This window comes from Pseudorasbora parva, chromosome 20 (genome assembly GCF_024679245.1).
Source record: "Pseudorasbora parva isolate DD20220531a chromosome 20, ASM2467924v1, whole genome shotgun sequence".
Lineage (NCBI taxonomy): Eukaryota > Metazoa > Chordata > Actinopteri > Cypriniformes > Gobionidae > Pseudorasbora > Pseudorasbora parva.
The window spans coordinates 42,989,887-43,004,191 of NC_090191.1; the positions used below are offsets into that span (position 1 = coordinate 42,989,887).

The 14,305-nt window shown below is 45.2% G+C and overlaps 1 protein-coding gene across 8 annotated transcripts in view; it reads left to right on the plus strand.

Moving 5' to 3' along the window:
* The window catches only part of pthlha (parathyroid hormone-like hormone a), a 235,193-nt gene that overhangs the window by 18,836 nt on the left and 202,052 nt on the right, over positions 1–14,305 (plus strand). The gene's annotated exons all lie outside the window — the stretch shown is intronic.

The following is a 14,305-nucleotide window of genomic DNA, read 5'->3' on the forward strand; positions in this document are numbered from 1 at the left end:
GGTCTCGGTGTAGTTCCGTGAGTGAGCTGGTCTCGGTGTAGTTCAGTGAGTGAGCTGGTCTCGGTGTAGTTCAGTGAGTGAGCTGGTCTCGGTGTAGTTCAGTGAGTGAGCTGGTCTCGGTGTAGTTCAGTGAGTGAGCTGGTCTCGGTGTAGTTCAGTGAGTGAGCTGGTCTCGGTGTAGTTCAGTGAGTGAGCTGGTCTCGTTGTAGTTCAGTGAGTGAGCTGGTCTCGGTGTAGTTCAGTGAGTGAGCTGGTCTCGGTGTAGTTCAGTGAGTGAGTTGGTCTCGGTGTAGTTCAGTGAGTGAGCTGGTCTCGGTGTAGTTCAGAGTGAGCTGGTCTCGGTGTAGTTCAGTGAGTGAGCTGGTCTCGGTGTAGTTCCGTGAGTGAGCTGGTCTCGGTGTAGTTCAGTGAGTGAGCTGGTCTCGGTGTAATTCCGTGAGTGAGCTGGTCTCGGTGTAGTTCAGTGAGTGAGCTGGTCTCGGTGTAGTTCAGTGAGTGAGCTGGTCTCGGTGTAGTTCAGTGAGTGAGCTGGTCTCGGTGTAGTTCAGTGAGTGAGCTGGTCTCGGTGTAGTTCAGTGAGTGAGCTGGTCTCGGTGTAGTTCAGTGAGTGAGCTGGTCTCGGTGTAGTTCAGTGAGTGAGCTGGTCTCGGTGTAGTTCAGTGAGTGAGCTGGTCTCGGTGTAGTTCAGTGAGTGAGCTGGTCTCGGTGTAGTTCCGTGAGTGAGCTGGTCTCGGTGTAGTTCAGTGAGTGAGCTGGTCTCGGTGTAGTTCCGTGAGTGAGCTGGTCTCGGTGTAGTTCCGTGAGTGAGCTGGTCTCGGTGTAGTTCAGTGAGTGAGCTGGTCTCGGTGTAGTTCAGTGAGTGAGCTGGTCTCGGTGTAGTTCAGTGAGTGAGCTGGTCTCGGTGTAGTTCAGTGAGTGAGCTGGTCTCGGTGTAGTTCAGTGAGTGAGCTGGTCTCGGTGTAGTTCAGTGAGTGAGCTGGTCTCGGTGTAGTTCAGTGAGTGAGCTGGTCTCGGTGTAGTTCAGTGAGTGAGCTGGTCTCGGTGTAGTTCAGTGAGTGAGCTGGTCTCGGTGTAGTTCAGTGAGTGAGCTGGTCTCGGTGTAGTTCAGTGAGTGAGCTGGTCTCGGTGTAGTTCAGTGAGTGAGCTGGTCTCGGTGTAGTTCAGTGAGTGAGCTGGTCTCGGTGTAGTTCCGTGAGTGAGCTGGTCTCGGTGTAGTTCAGTGAGTGAGCTGGTCTCGGTGTAGTTCAGTGAGTGAGCTGGTCTCGGTGTAGTTCCGTGAGTGAGCTGGTCTCGGTGTAGTTCAGTGAGTGAGCTGGTCTCGGTGTAGTTCCGTGAGTGAGCTGGTCTCGGTGTAGTTCAGTGAGTGAGCTGGTCTCGGTGTAATGAGTGAGCTGGTCTCGGTGTAGTTCAGTGAGTGAGCTGGTCTCGGTGTAGTTCCGTGAGTGAGCTGGTCTCGGTGTAGTTTAGTGAGTGAGCTGGTCTCGGTGTAGTTCAGTGAATGAGCTGGTCTCGGTGTAGTTTAGTGAGTGAGCTGGTCTCGGTGTAGTTCAGTGAGTGAGCTGGTCTCGGTGTAGTTCAGTGAGTGAGCTGGTCTCGGTGTAGTTCAGTGAGTGAGCTGGTCTCGGTGTAGTTCAGTGAGTGAGCAGGTCTCGGTGTAGTTCAGTGAGTGAGCTGGTCTCGGTGTAGTTCAGTGAGTGAGCTGGTCTCGGTGTAGTTCAGTGAGTGAGCTGGTCTCGGTGTAGTTCAGTGAGTGAGCTGGTCTCGGTGTAGTTTAGTGAGTGAGCTGGTCTCGGTGTAGTTCAGTGAGTGAGCTGGTCTCGGTGTAGTTCAGTGAGTGAGCTGGTCTCGGTGTAGTTCAGTGAGTGAGCAGGTCTCGGTGTAGTTCAGTGAGTGAGCTGGTCTCGGTGTAGTTCCGTGAGTGAGCTGGTCTCGGTGTAGTTCCGTGAGTGAGCTGGTCTCGGTGTAGTTCCGTGAGTGAGCTGGTCTCGGTGTAGTTCAGTGAGTGAGCTGGTCTCGGTGTAGTTCAGTGAGTGAGCTGGTCTCGGTGTAGTTCAGTGAGTGAGCTGGTCTCTGTGTAGTTCCGTGAGTGAGCTGGTCTCGGTGTAGTTCAGTGAGTGAGCTGGTCTCGGTGTAGTTCCGTGAGTGAGCTGGTCTCGGTGTAGTTTAGTGAGTGAGCTGGTCTCGGTGTAGTTCAGTGAATGAGCTGGTCTCGGTGTAGTTTAGTGAGTGAGCTGGTCTCGGTGTAGTTCAGTGAGTGAGCTGGTCTCGGTGTAGTTCAGTGAGTGAGCTGGTCTCGGTGTAGTTCAGTGAGTGAGCTGGTCTCGGTGTAGTTCAGTGAGTGAGCAGGTCTCGGTGTAGTTCAGTGAGTGAGTTGGTCTCGGTGTAGTTCAGTGAGTGAGCTGGTCTCGGTGTAGTTTAGTGAGTGAGCTGGTCTCGGTGTAGTTCAGTGAGTGAGCTGGTCTCGGTGTAGTTTAGTGAGTGAGCTGGTCTCGGTGTAGTTCAGTGAGTGAGCTGGTCTCGGTGTAGTTCAGTGAGTGAGCTGGTCTCGGTGTAGTTCAGTGAGTGAGCAGGTCTCGGTGTAGTTCAGTGAGTGAGCTGGTCTCGGTGTAGTTCCGTGAGTGAGCTGGTCTCGGTGTAGTTCCGTGAATGAGCTGGTCTCGGTGTAGTTCAGTGAGTGAGCTGGTCTCGGTGTAGTTCAGTGAGTGAGCTGGTCTCGGTGTAGTTCAGTGAGTGAGCTGGTCTCGGTGTAGTTCAGTGAGTGAGCTGGTCTCGGTGTAGTTCAGTGAGTGAGCTGGTCTCGGTGTAGTTCAGTGAGTGAGCTGGTCTCGGTGTAGTTCCGTGAGTGAGCTGGTCTCGGTGTAGTTTAGTGAGTGAGCTGGTCTCGGTGTAGTTCAGTGAATGAGCTGGTCTCGGTGTAGTTCAGTGAGTGAGCTGGTCTCGGTGTAGTTTAGTGAGTGAGCTGGTCTCTGTGTAGTTCCGTGAGTGAGCTGGTCTCGGTGTAGTTCCGTGAGTGAGCTGGTCTCGGTGTAGTTCAGTGAGTGAGCTGGTCTCGGTGTAGTTCAGTGAATGAGCTGGTCTCGGTGTAGTTTAGTGAGTGAGCTGGTCTCGGTGTAGTTCAGTGAGTGAGCTGGTCTCGGTGTAGTTCAGTGAGTGAGCTGGTCTCGGTGTAGTTCAGTGAGTGAGCTGGTCTCGGTGTAGTTCAGTGAGTGAGCAGGTCTCGGTGTAGTTCAGTGAGTGAGCTGGTCTCGGTGTAGTTCAGTGAGTGAGCTGGTCTCGGTGTAGTTTAGTGAGTGAGCTGGTCTCGGTGTAGTTCAGTGAATGAGCTGGTCTCGGTGTAGTTTAGTGAGTGAGCTGGTCTCGGTGTAGTTCAGTGAGTGAGCTGGTCTCGGTGTAGTTCAGTGAGTGAGCTGGTCTCGGTGTAGTTCAGTGAGTGAGCTGGTCTCGGTGTAGTTCAGTGAGTGAGCAGGTCTCGGTGTAGTTCAGTGAGTGAGCTGGTCTCGGTGTAGTTCCGTGAGTGAGCTGGTCTCGGTGTAGTTCAGTGAGTGAGCTGGTCTCGGTGTAGTTCCGTGAGTGAGCTGGTCTCGGTGTAGTTCAGTGAGTGAGCTGGTCTCGGTGTAGTTTAGTGAGTGAGCTGGTCTCGGTGTAGTTCAGTGAGTGAGCTAGTCTCGGTGTAGTTCAGTGAGTGAGCTGGTCTCGGTGTAGTTTAGTGAGTGAGCTGGTCTCGGTGTAGTTCAGTGAGTGAGCTGGTCTCGGTGTAGTTCCGTGAGTGAGCTGGTCTCGGTGTAGTTCCGTGAGTGAGCTGGTCTCGGTGTAGTTTAGTGAGTGAGCTGGTCTCGGTGTAGTTCAGTGAGTGAGCTGGTCTCGGTGTAGTTCAGTGAGTGAGCAGGTCTCGGTGTAGTTCAGTGAGTGAGCTGGTCTCGGTGTAGTTCCGTGAGTGAGCTGGTCTCGGTGTAGTTCCGTGAGTGAGCTGGTCTCGGTGTAGTTCCGTGAGTGAGCTGGTCTCGGTGTAGTTCAGTGAGTGAGCTGGTCTCGGTGTAGTTCAGTGAGTGAGCTGGTCTCGGTGTAGTTCAGTGAGTGAGCTGGTCTCTGTGTAGTTCTGTGAGTGAGCTGGTCTCGGTGTAGTTCAGTGAATGAGCTGGTCTCGGTGTAGTTTAGTGAGTGAGCTGGTCTCGGTGTAGTTCAGTGAGTGAGCTGGTCTCGGTGTAGTTCAGTGAGTGAGCTGGTCTCGGTGTAGTTTAGTGAGTGAGCTGGTCTCGGTGTAGTTCAGTGAGTGAGCAGGTCTCGGTGTAGTTCAGTGAGTGAGCTGGTCTCGGTGTAGTTCAGTGAGTGAGCTGGTCTCGGTGTAGTTCAGTGAGTGAGCAGGTCTCGGTGTAGTTCAGTGAGTGAGCTGGTCTCGGTGTAGTTCCGTGAGTGAGCTGGTCTCGGTGTAGTTCAGTGAGTGAGCTGGTCTCGGTGTAGTTCCGTGAGTGAGCTGGTCTCGGTGTAGTTCAGTGAGTGAGCTGGTCTCGGTGTAGTTTAGTGAGTGAGCTGGTCTCGGTGTAGTTCAGTGAGTGAGCTAGTCTCGGTGTAGTTCAGTGAGTGAGCTGGTCTCGGTGTAGTTCAGTGAGTGAGCTGGTCTCGGTGTAGTTCAGTGAGTGAGCTGGTCTCGGTGTAGTTCAGTGAGTGAGCTGGTCTCGGTGTAGTTCAGTGAGTGAGCTGGTCTCGGTGTAGTTCAGTGAGTGAGCTGGTCTCGGTGTAGTTCAGTGAGTGAGCTGGTCTCGGTGTAGTTCAGTGAGTGAGCTGGTCTCGGTGTAGTTCAGTGAGTGAGCTAGTCTCGGTAGCTAGTTTCAGGTCTGGTTCAGGCACTGCTGTATCAGGTCTCTGTGTTTCTGAAGTGTTTCCGTTGGCGTTTTGGAGGGGAAAGCCCCTGACCTCATGAGGCATGTCATTCCCCAGAAAATTACAGCAATTACTTCTCCATAACGGCACTGAAACACTGTATACATTGAGGGTAACAGTTTCCATGTGAAATACATTCTCGCTCATGCATGTATTTATGCATTATGTGTAAAGTAGAAACAAGGCTGTAAAAACGTCACCGTAAACAGTCAGTGCTCAGATGGGACGCTCTCTCAGCCGTCCGGATCAAGACGCCACACACACACACACACACACACACACACACACACACACACACACACACACACACACACACACACACACACACACACACACACACACACACACACACACACACACACACACACACACACACACACACACACACACACAAATATTTAACTTTAACTTTATACTACAAACCAACATATATCAGCTATTAATTATTCTCAATGCCTACTACACTATAATTCCTGATAGATAAAATCAAGTCCCGTTCCACATTTGATGTTAAATAAATCCGTTTTCACCTCAAACGGTTGTTTTTTGAGTTCATAACCCAATCTATTCCTGTTAGACACTATGATTGAATTGTTTATACACTGCAATTTTCTATTTTCTTTTTACTTAAAAATTTTGTCTTGTTTCTAGTCTTAATATCTAACAATTGTTAAATCAAGATACATTTACTGTATAAGTAAGACGACATATATTTTTTTCATGTTTTCTTAAAAATAAAATCAAAATTAAGAGTTTTTGCTTAAAACAAGATAAATAATCTGCCAATAGGGTGAGAAAAATAATCTTGTTTCTTGTTTCCGTCCCAAACAGAAAACAAGATTATTTTTCTCACCCCATTGGCAGATTATTTATCTTATTTTAAGCAAAAACTCTCTTCATTTTGAGGTATTTTTCCCAAAAACAAGACAATAATTTGTACTTGTCTAGTAAATGTTTCTTAATTTTAGAATTTTTTGATATTAAGACTAGAAAGAAGACAAAAATACTAAGTAAGAAAAGCATTTTTTTGCAGTGTAAACAGAAAATAAAAATGGCAATGTGAAATGGCAGTAAGTTCATGGTGCAAATCCATCCGCGGTGCATTATTGGAGTCATGTTTTATGGACACCCGTTGACTCGGCGATGCCGTTTTCTTGTCACTGCTCAACTCACGCTGTTCTTCTTCCGTCCCATCGCTGCCCAAAACTGAATTGTTTAATTTTTAACCACGTCAGCTGGTTCGGCTCACCTGCGTCGAGTGCGGCTAAAGTGCAGTGAAACTCAGAGGAAGTGGAAGATGTGATTCATTTCAACCACAGGAGCTCCTGGTGTTTGGATGAGAAACTGGCTGTGTTTGCTTCCTGTCCCACAGGATATGATGTCATCTCCGTCGAAACGTCCCTGATCAGACTCGACTTACACACGTGCTGCGTCCCAATTCGCCTACTTATACTACGTCCTAAAAGTATATACTCTTTTAGTGAAGAAAAAGCACATAGTTTTGAGTGTGTAGAAGAAGAGTGTGCAAGCTTCGGGACTACTTCGTCATCTTTAACGGACTCTGTTGCTTAGTTACGCGCATCCCATAACCGTTTAAACTGCCCTGTCAATCATCATCACAGTTAAAGCCATCAACATTCAGATTAACTTCCATATCGGGGAGAAATGTTGATTCGCAGGTTAAATATAATGATGAATTTAGAAGTTAAAGGCCAAACGTGTCATTACTAAAGTTCTCAGTGCTGCTGCCGGTGAAATATAATGAGGACAGCACTGAATAAATATCTTTAGTCAGGTTAATACTGATAGTTGATCACTCAAACCCCTTTATCTAAACTTCTCTACTTAACGGTCGGACTCGCACATCCGCCATGTTTGTAGTTTTTTAACACTTTTTATCCTCATTTGTAGTTCTAATCGAATCCTCATCCACCTCGCAGTGGGTTGTGGGTAATATCAGCCGTTAGAGTGTGTGTCGATCCGCACTTCGAATACTGAGCGGAAATAGTAAACCATCCGGGCAGTGTTCGAACTATATCGTGGCCTTTGGGGGAGCCCACTTTTCGGGTGTGTGTGTGTGTGGGGGGGGGGGGGGTTGTGCGCGTGGAAGAGAGGACGTGTATATTCCTTCACACACTGGTGAACGGGTCAATCTATTGCTTAATGCATTGCGGAGACTCTTAATATACAATTTACAATCATTGAAGAACATCTTTGATTTTAATGAAGGAAGAAAAAACAAGAATTGATAGGTCAAAAAGCCCACAAATAGTCTATAAACAAAGCATCCGGCTGTCTTTGAGTTCACATGAACGGTTGAAGTTACTCGTCATACAGAAGAATACCATAATTCCTCCATTTAATTAACGTTAGTCTTATTAGGACATTGATAGTCGCGCAGACCTATACCAACCCAGCCACAACACATAATTGGGAATAACATGCCTTATCACAGAATCGACCACAGAGGCATGGGGTCAGCTTCCTTTGCTGTTCTTCCAGAAATCCAAGATCAAGAAGTGGATATTCGTTTTAGTTTTTTCTACGAATCTTTGCGTTGACATGTACTAAACATGAGTAGAATTTGCACTGCAGCGCCACCACACCTTGATGGTCATGACAAGAACAGCATATATAGTTATCTTTATGAAAGTGAATTAGATTTAAATTGCCGTCATGCATGAATTAATTATATATTTTTAGCAATTTTACATATAATAATCCAAGATGATCACATTACAGAAAACTGAAATTGCACCTCAAAATAACACGGTGTCAATATTTTTGAGACCCCCCAAAATTTCTCAAATCACGTTTTCAGGGGAGCCCATGTCTTATTTAGGGGAGCCGAGCTCCCCCTAGCTCCCCCTTAGTTCGCACCCTGCATCCGGGTATCTTTGGCATACTCTTTTCAACATACTACGATTTGGGACATACTAATTTTATTCTCGAATACTATTTAGTACGGAGTGTGTGAATTGAGACGCAGGGACGGGTTACGCAGATACTACAGTCTCATTCCCATAATGCACCACAACGATGGACCGCTTTTTAAAAACTGCAACATGAACCTAATGCCACTTGACATCATGTATTTAAAAGCATTGGCCAAAGCATCACACTGCCTCCGCCGGCTCGCCTTCTTCCCATAGTGCATCCTGGGGCCATGTGTTCCCCAGGTAAGCCACACACACACACACACACCCGGCCATCCACGTGATGTAGAAGAACACGTGATTCCTCAGACCAGGCCACCTTCTTCCATTGCTCCGTGGTCCAGTTCTGATGCTCACGTGCCACTGTTGGTGCTTTCGGCGGGGTCAGGGGTCAGAGGTCACCCTGACTGGTCAGTTTTATGGCTCTAGAGCAGGTTATTTCCTCATATTCTCCAGTGTTGCGGCTCCACTTTCCCCAGTCTGTCAGTAATTCTGTTTAGGACTTGTTTCTATGAAGCCCCACCTTCTGAAAAGAACACTGTGCTCTGATTGGTCGGCTGGAGCAGTGTGTTGTGATTGGTCAAGCCATTAGTTCTCTCTCTCTCTCTCTCTCTCTCTCTCTCTCCTGCTTTACTAAAAATAACCTGCTCTTGATTAATGGTGGTCAGTGTCTCAGTCACGCGCCTTCATCTGTTTAACGCTGAAGCAACGTTAAGGAAAATAACCTGAAGCTGCATGTGTCCTGCATCTGCCCTCACTTATGAGAAAGAGAGAGAGTGAAAGAAAGAAAGAGAGAGACACATGTCTGTCCATCCTCCGTTTCACAGCTGGAGACTGGAATGTTTCCGACGGCACATGGTCATCTCACTTTCTCTCTCTCTCTCTCTCTCACACACACACACACGCACACGCACACGCACACACACACACACACACACACACACACACACACACACACACACACACACACACACACACACACACACACAGGTGTTACGACGGGAAATCTGACATACACTGAGGAAAAGACTCACACACACACACACACACACACACACACACACACACACACACACACACACACACACACACACACACACACACATATTTGTATATGTATGTGTTATTTAATGATGTACAAATAAAATATTAAAAAATAATGTCCTTTAAAAAAAACTTAACACTGTAAAAAAAGGCACATTCTGAACTTTTGCAGTACAATCGACTTGAATGTTTGTTATTTCAACTTAAATTATGTTAAACTGACTTTAAAAAATGATCTTCAAATCTTGTATAACTAATAAAAGAAGTTTAACAGTTAACTTATTTTGATGGGTTAAAACAATGTAAAAACATCTGTTGTCATAACTTATTGAACATATAATTTTTTACAGTAGGCTTAATTTTCCTGAAAATGTGAAAATATAATGTAATGCATATGAAAAACATAAAAACAAAATTCTATTGATTTTGCAGTTAAACGTGACATGAAATATGTTCTATTTAACATCTAATAAAAAAGAATAAAAAAATACAAATTATGAAAAAATTGTTACTTTAAAAAAATGTAACAATTTTTTTAAAAAATGGGCTTAGATTTTTTTTGTTATTTATATATATATATTCGACCTGTTTAAATTACTCAAACTCTTCAACAAAGTGCAATGCCTAATTTTCAATCCAGCTCAGCATTCTTTCTACACTCCAAACCTCTTCAAAGTGTTCCAATTTTCAATGAGAGTAGAAAATAAAATAATGATGCTTTATATATATATATATTTAGAGAGAGAGAGAGAGAGAGAGAGAGAGAGAGAGAGAGAGAGAGAGAGAGAGAGAGAGAGAGAGAGAGAGAGAGAGAGAGAGAAGGAGCGCAGACAGGGGTGAAGGGTCAGACTGCAGCTTTATGGGCCGTGCCTGACGCTTCACCAGACCAAACTATTGAAACGGGCTGGAGAATGCCAGGAATGTCCCACAGATGGAGATCCGAGCTCGTCCTGCGGGTCAAACTCATTCCCAGTCTGCGTTACACACACCTTCCGGAGAACCACTGAGCCACTGCCACCCTACATGTGCATTACATGACCAGATTACGAGTCTTTTCAGATTAATCTGCGTCTGAACGAATCGGTTGAGTGAATGATTCACTGACTCACTCACTCATAAATCACTTGTAGCCTCCTGGTCGTGAAAATAGGAAGAGCAACATTATCATTACCGATCAGGCATAACATAATGACAGGTCGATGTCGCCTCAAACTGAGCTGCTCTGTGTATTCTGACAGCTTTCTATCAGAACCAGCATTAACTTCTGGAGCAGTTTGAGCTCCAGTAGCTCGTCTGTTTGATCGGACCCCACGGGCCAGCCTTCGCTCCCCACGGTCATCAATGAGCCTTGGCCGCCCATGACCCTGTGGCCGGTTCTCCACTGGTCCTTCCTTGGAGCACTTTTGATAGATACTGACCACTGCAGACCGGGAACAGCCCACAAGAGCTGCAGTTTTGGAGATGCTCTGACCCAGTCGTCTAGCCGTCACAATCTGGCCAAACTCGCTCAAATCCTTACGCTTGCCCATTTCTCCTGCTTCACACACATCAACTCTGAGGACTAAATGTTCACTTGCTGCCTAATATATCCCACCCACTAACAGGAGCCGTGATGAAGAGATCAGCAGTGTTATTCACAGTAGCGTACCGTGGGGTTTCAGTCAGGGCCTTCACTAACGATCAACACGCCCCACGCCGTCGCCATAACAACACACACACACGATCAACAAGCCCCACGCCGTCGCCATAACAACACACACACACGATCAACAAGCCCCACGCCGTCGCCATAACAACACACACACACGATCAACAAGCCCCACGCCGTCGCCATAACAACACACACACCCTACACTGCCACTGCCCCTAAACCTACCAATCACATGAAACATTCTGCATTTTTACTTTCTAAAAAAAACCTCATCCTGTATGATTTATAAGCATTTTGAAAAGTGACATGGCCAATGTCCTCATATTTCACCCTCTCCTGTGTGTCATAATACACACACACACACACACACGCGCAAAATACAATAATGCACTGTACGCAATACTACTACGAACTTTGCTTTCATAGTGTTCGTTGGGAAGGGGGCAAGCAAAAAGTACACGCGAGACAAAAATGCAATTTGACTATTTATTGATGATACTGCACTCACGTGTCACCGTTTAGGCAAATGGGGAAAAGAATCAAAATCAGCTGGCACAAATACTCTTAAACAAACAAAAATACGGACCAACAGAACATCCAAAGAAACAGGAAAAACACTGCTTGTTAGCTAACATTACCGGCTTGACATCAGGATCGATCATTCGCACGCAGCCTGTCATCCGCGGCGGCCATAGTTTATTTCACACAGAATTCTCACAACCCGCGAAAAGTTCAGACGGCTGATGACATCAGCAGGGGGTAGCACACCGACACATCGCTGGGCCTCTGGGCCGTTCTGTCACTACACATAAAATTTTGATTGGCTAATGACCCACGTCAGTCAAAGCTATGGTCCAATGGAAAATAGCAGCTTCAATGGAAGGCAAGCTATTCTACTAGTGCTGGTCCTCGGGCTGTGATGCGTTTAGATGATGACATATGGAAAATACACCAAAAATACATACATTCTTTCTGGAAATATAATCGTAACTATATATATATATATACAGTCTTGTTCAAAATAATAGCAGTACAATGTGACTAACCAGAATAATCAAGGTTTTTAGTATATTTTTTATTGCTACGTGGCAAACAAGTTACCAGTAGGTTCAGTAGATTCTCAGAAAACAAATGAGACCCAGCATTCATGATATGCACGCTCTTAAGGCTGTGCAATTGGGCAATTAGTTGAATTAGTTGAAAGGGGTGTGTTCAAAAAAATAGCAGTGTGGCATTCAATCACTGAGGTCATCAATTTTGTGAAGAAACAGGTGTAAATCAGGTGGCCCCTATTTAAGGATGAAGCCAACACTTGTTGAACATGCATTTGAAAGCTGAGGAAAATGGGTCGTTCAAGACATTGTTCAGAAGAACAGCGTACTTTGATTAAAAAGTTGATTAGAGAGGGGAAAACCCATAAAGAGGTGCAAAAAATGATAGGCTGTTCAGCTAAAATGATCTCCAATGCCTTAAAATGGAGAGCAAAACCAGAGAGACGTGGAAGAAAACGGAAGACAACCATCAAAATGGATAGAAGAATAACCAGAATGGCAAAGGCTCAGCCAATGATCACCTCCAGGATGATCAAAGACCGTCTGGAGTTACCTGTAAGTACTGTGACAGTTAGAAGACGTCTGTGTGAAGCTAATCTATTTTCAAGAATCCCCCGCAAAGTCCCTCTGTTAAAAAAAAGGCATGTGCAGAAGAGGTTACAATTTGCCAAAGAACACATCAACTGGCCTAAAGAGAAATGGAGGAACATTTTGTGGACTGATGAGAGTAAAATTGTTCTTTTTGGGTCCAAGGGCCACAGGCAGTTTGTGAGACGACCCCCAAACTCTGAATTCAAGCCACAGTACACAGTGAAGACAGTGAAGCATGGAGGTGCAAGCATCATGATATGGGCATGTTTCTCCTACTATGGTGTTGGGCCTATTTATCGCATACCAGGGATCATGGATCAGTTTGCATATGTTCAAATACTTGAAGAGGTCATGTTGCCCTATGCTGAAGAGGACATGCCCTTGAAACGGTTGTTTCAACAAGACAATGACCCAAAACACACTAGTAAACGGGCAAAGTCTTGGTTCCAAACCAACAAAATTAATGTTATGGAGTGGCCAGCCCAATCTCCAGACCTTAATCCAATTGAGAACTTGTGGGGTGATATCAAAAATGCTGTTTCTGAAGCAAAACCAAGAAATGTGAATGAATTGTGGAATGTTGTTAAAGAATCATGGAGTGGAATAACAGCTGAGAGGTGCCACAAGTTGGTTGACTCCATGCCACACAGATGTCAAGCAGTTTTAAAAAACTGTGGTCATACAACTAAATATTAGTTTAGTGATTCACAGGATTGCTAAATCCCAGAAAAAAAAAATGTTTGTACAAAATAGTTTTGAGTTTGTACAGTCAAAGGTAGACACTGCTATTTTTTTGAACACACCCCTTTCAACTAATTGCCCAATTGCACAGCCTTAAGAGCGTGCATATCATGAATGCTGGGTCTCATTTGTTTTCTGAGAATCTACTGAACCTACTGGTAACTTGTTTGCCACGTAGCAATAAAAAATATACTAAAAACCTTGATTATTCTGGTTAGTCACATTGCACTGCTATTATTTTGAACAAGACTGTATATATATATATATATATATATATATATATATATATATATATATATATATATATATATATATATATATATATATATATATATATAATGATTTTGACAGGACCAGCAGAGAAGGCCCTGCTGGCCCTGACAGCCCGCCACTGGTTATTCACTGTAATTGCCTGATCGGTATCATAATGTTAGGGTAAACTAATGAATATTTTTATCATATTTTTTTCCATTCAAGTTGTCCTGTGTTGGTCACGGTTCTGGTGTTCGGCTCAGTGTTTGGGGTAAAAGAGCATATATATAATATTTTTTTATTTGCAAGATTTTAAAAAAGGTTATATTAACTTTATTCAGCTTTATCATACATTTTCAAGTAATTAACTAGTAATTAAGTTTTCTGGAGAAAATGCGAGTGCCGTTTGCCCACCAATGATGCCATCGCGGGCATTGTGATGCGGTTGCTAGGGTGTTCTGGGTGGTTACTAGGTGGTTTTGCTGCACAAACTAAACTTTTTTGCTCAGGTCAGAAAGCAGAGCCTTTACAAACACTGATAATGAGAACATGAAGTCGACAGCACTAGACATCTGAGATTCACTGTAATCAACACATATCTACTGTTAACTTCTCACACACACACACACACACACACACACACACACACACACACACACACACACACACACACACACACACACACACACACACACACACACACACACACACACACACACACACACACACACACACAGTTTTTAAACACTCTGAAATTGACTGACGGCTCCAGCTCTTTAGTGATGTTGGTCGTTGAAATAAGCAGCTCTTACTGCTCCCCAGACGTCTGTTTTTTCCCTCTCCTCCTCCTTCGCTCGTAATGACTTTCCCAGCGACTTTGACTTTGATGCCGATCATTTGTGTGTGTGTCCTGGTTTTTTCTCCTCACACTTTCCCTCTGTCGGTGTCCAAAGCCGATCGGCTCCTGAGGGCTTCAGAGTTACAACACATGGCACCCGCGCATCACCATAAACATTCATTCTCTGACCCGAAGCCTAATGCCTGCGCATCAGAAACATTTAATGAAGTCCCGGTCAGATCCGTGCAAATCCAGAAGAGAATGCACGTCTGTAACTGTAATCCCAAAGAACTGAAGCGTCCCTCCATATCCAGTCAATGCA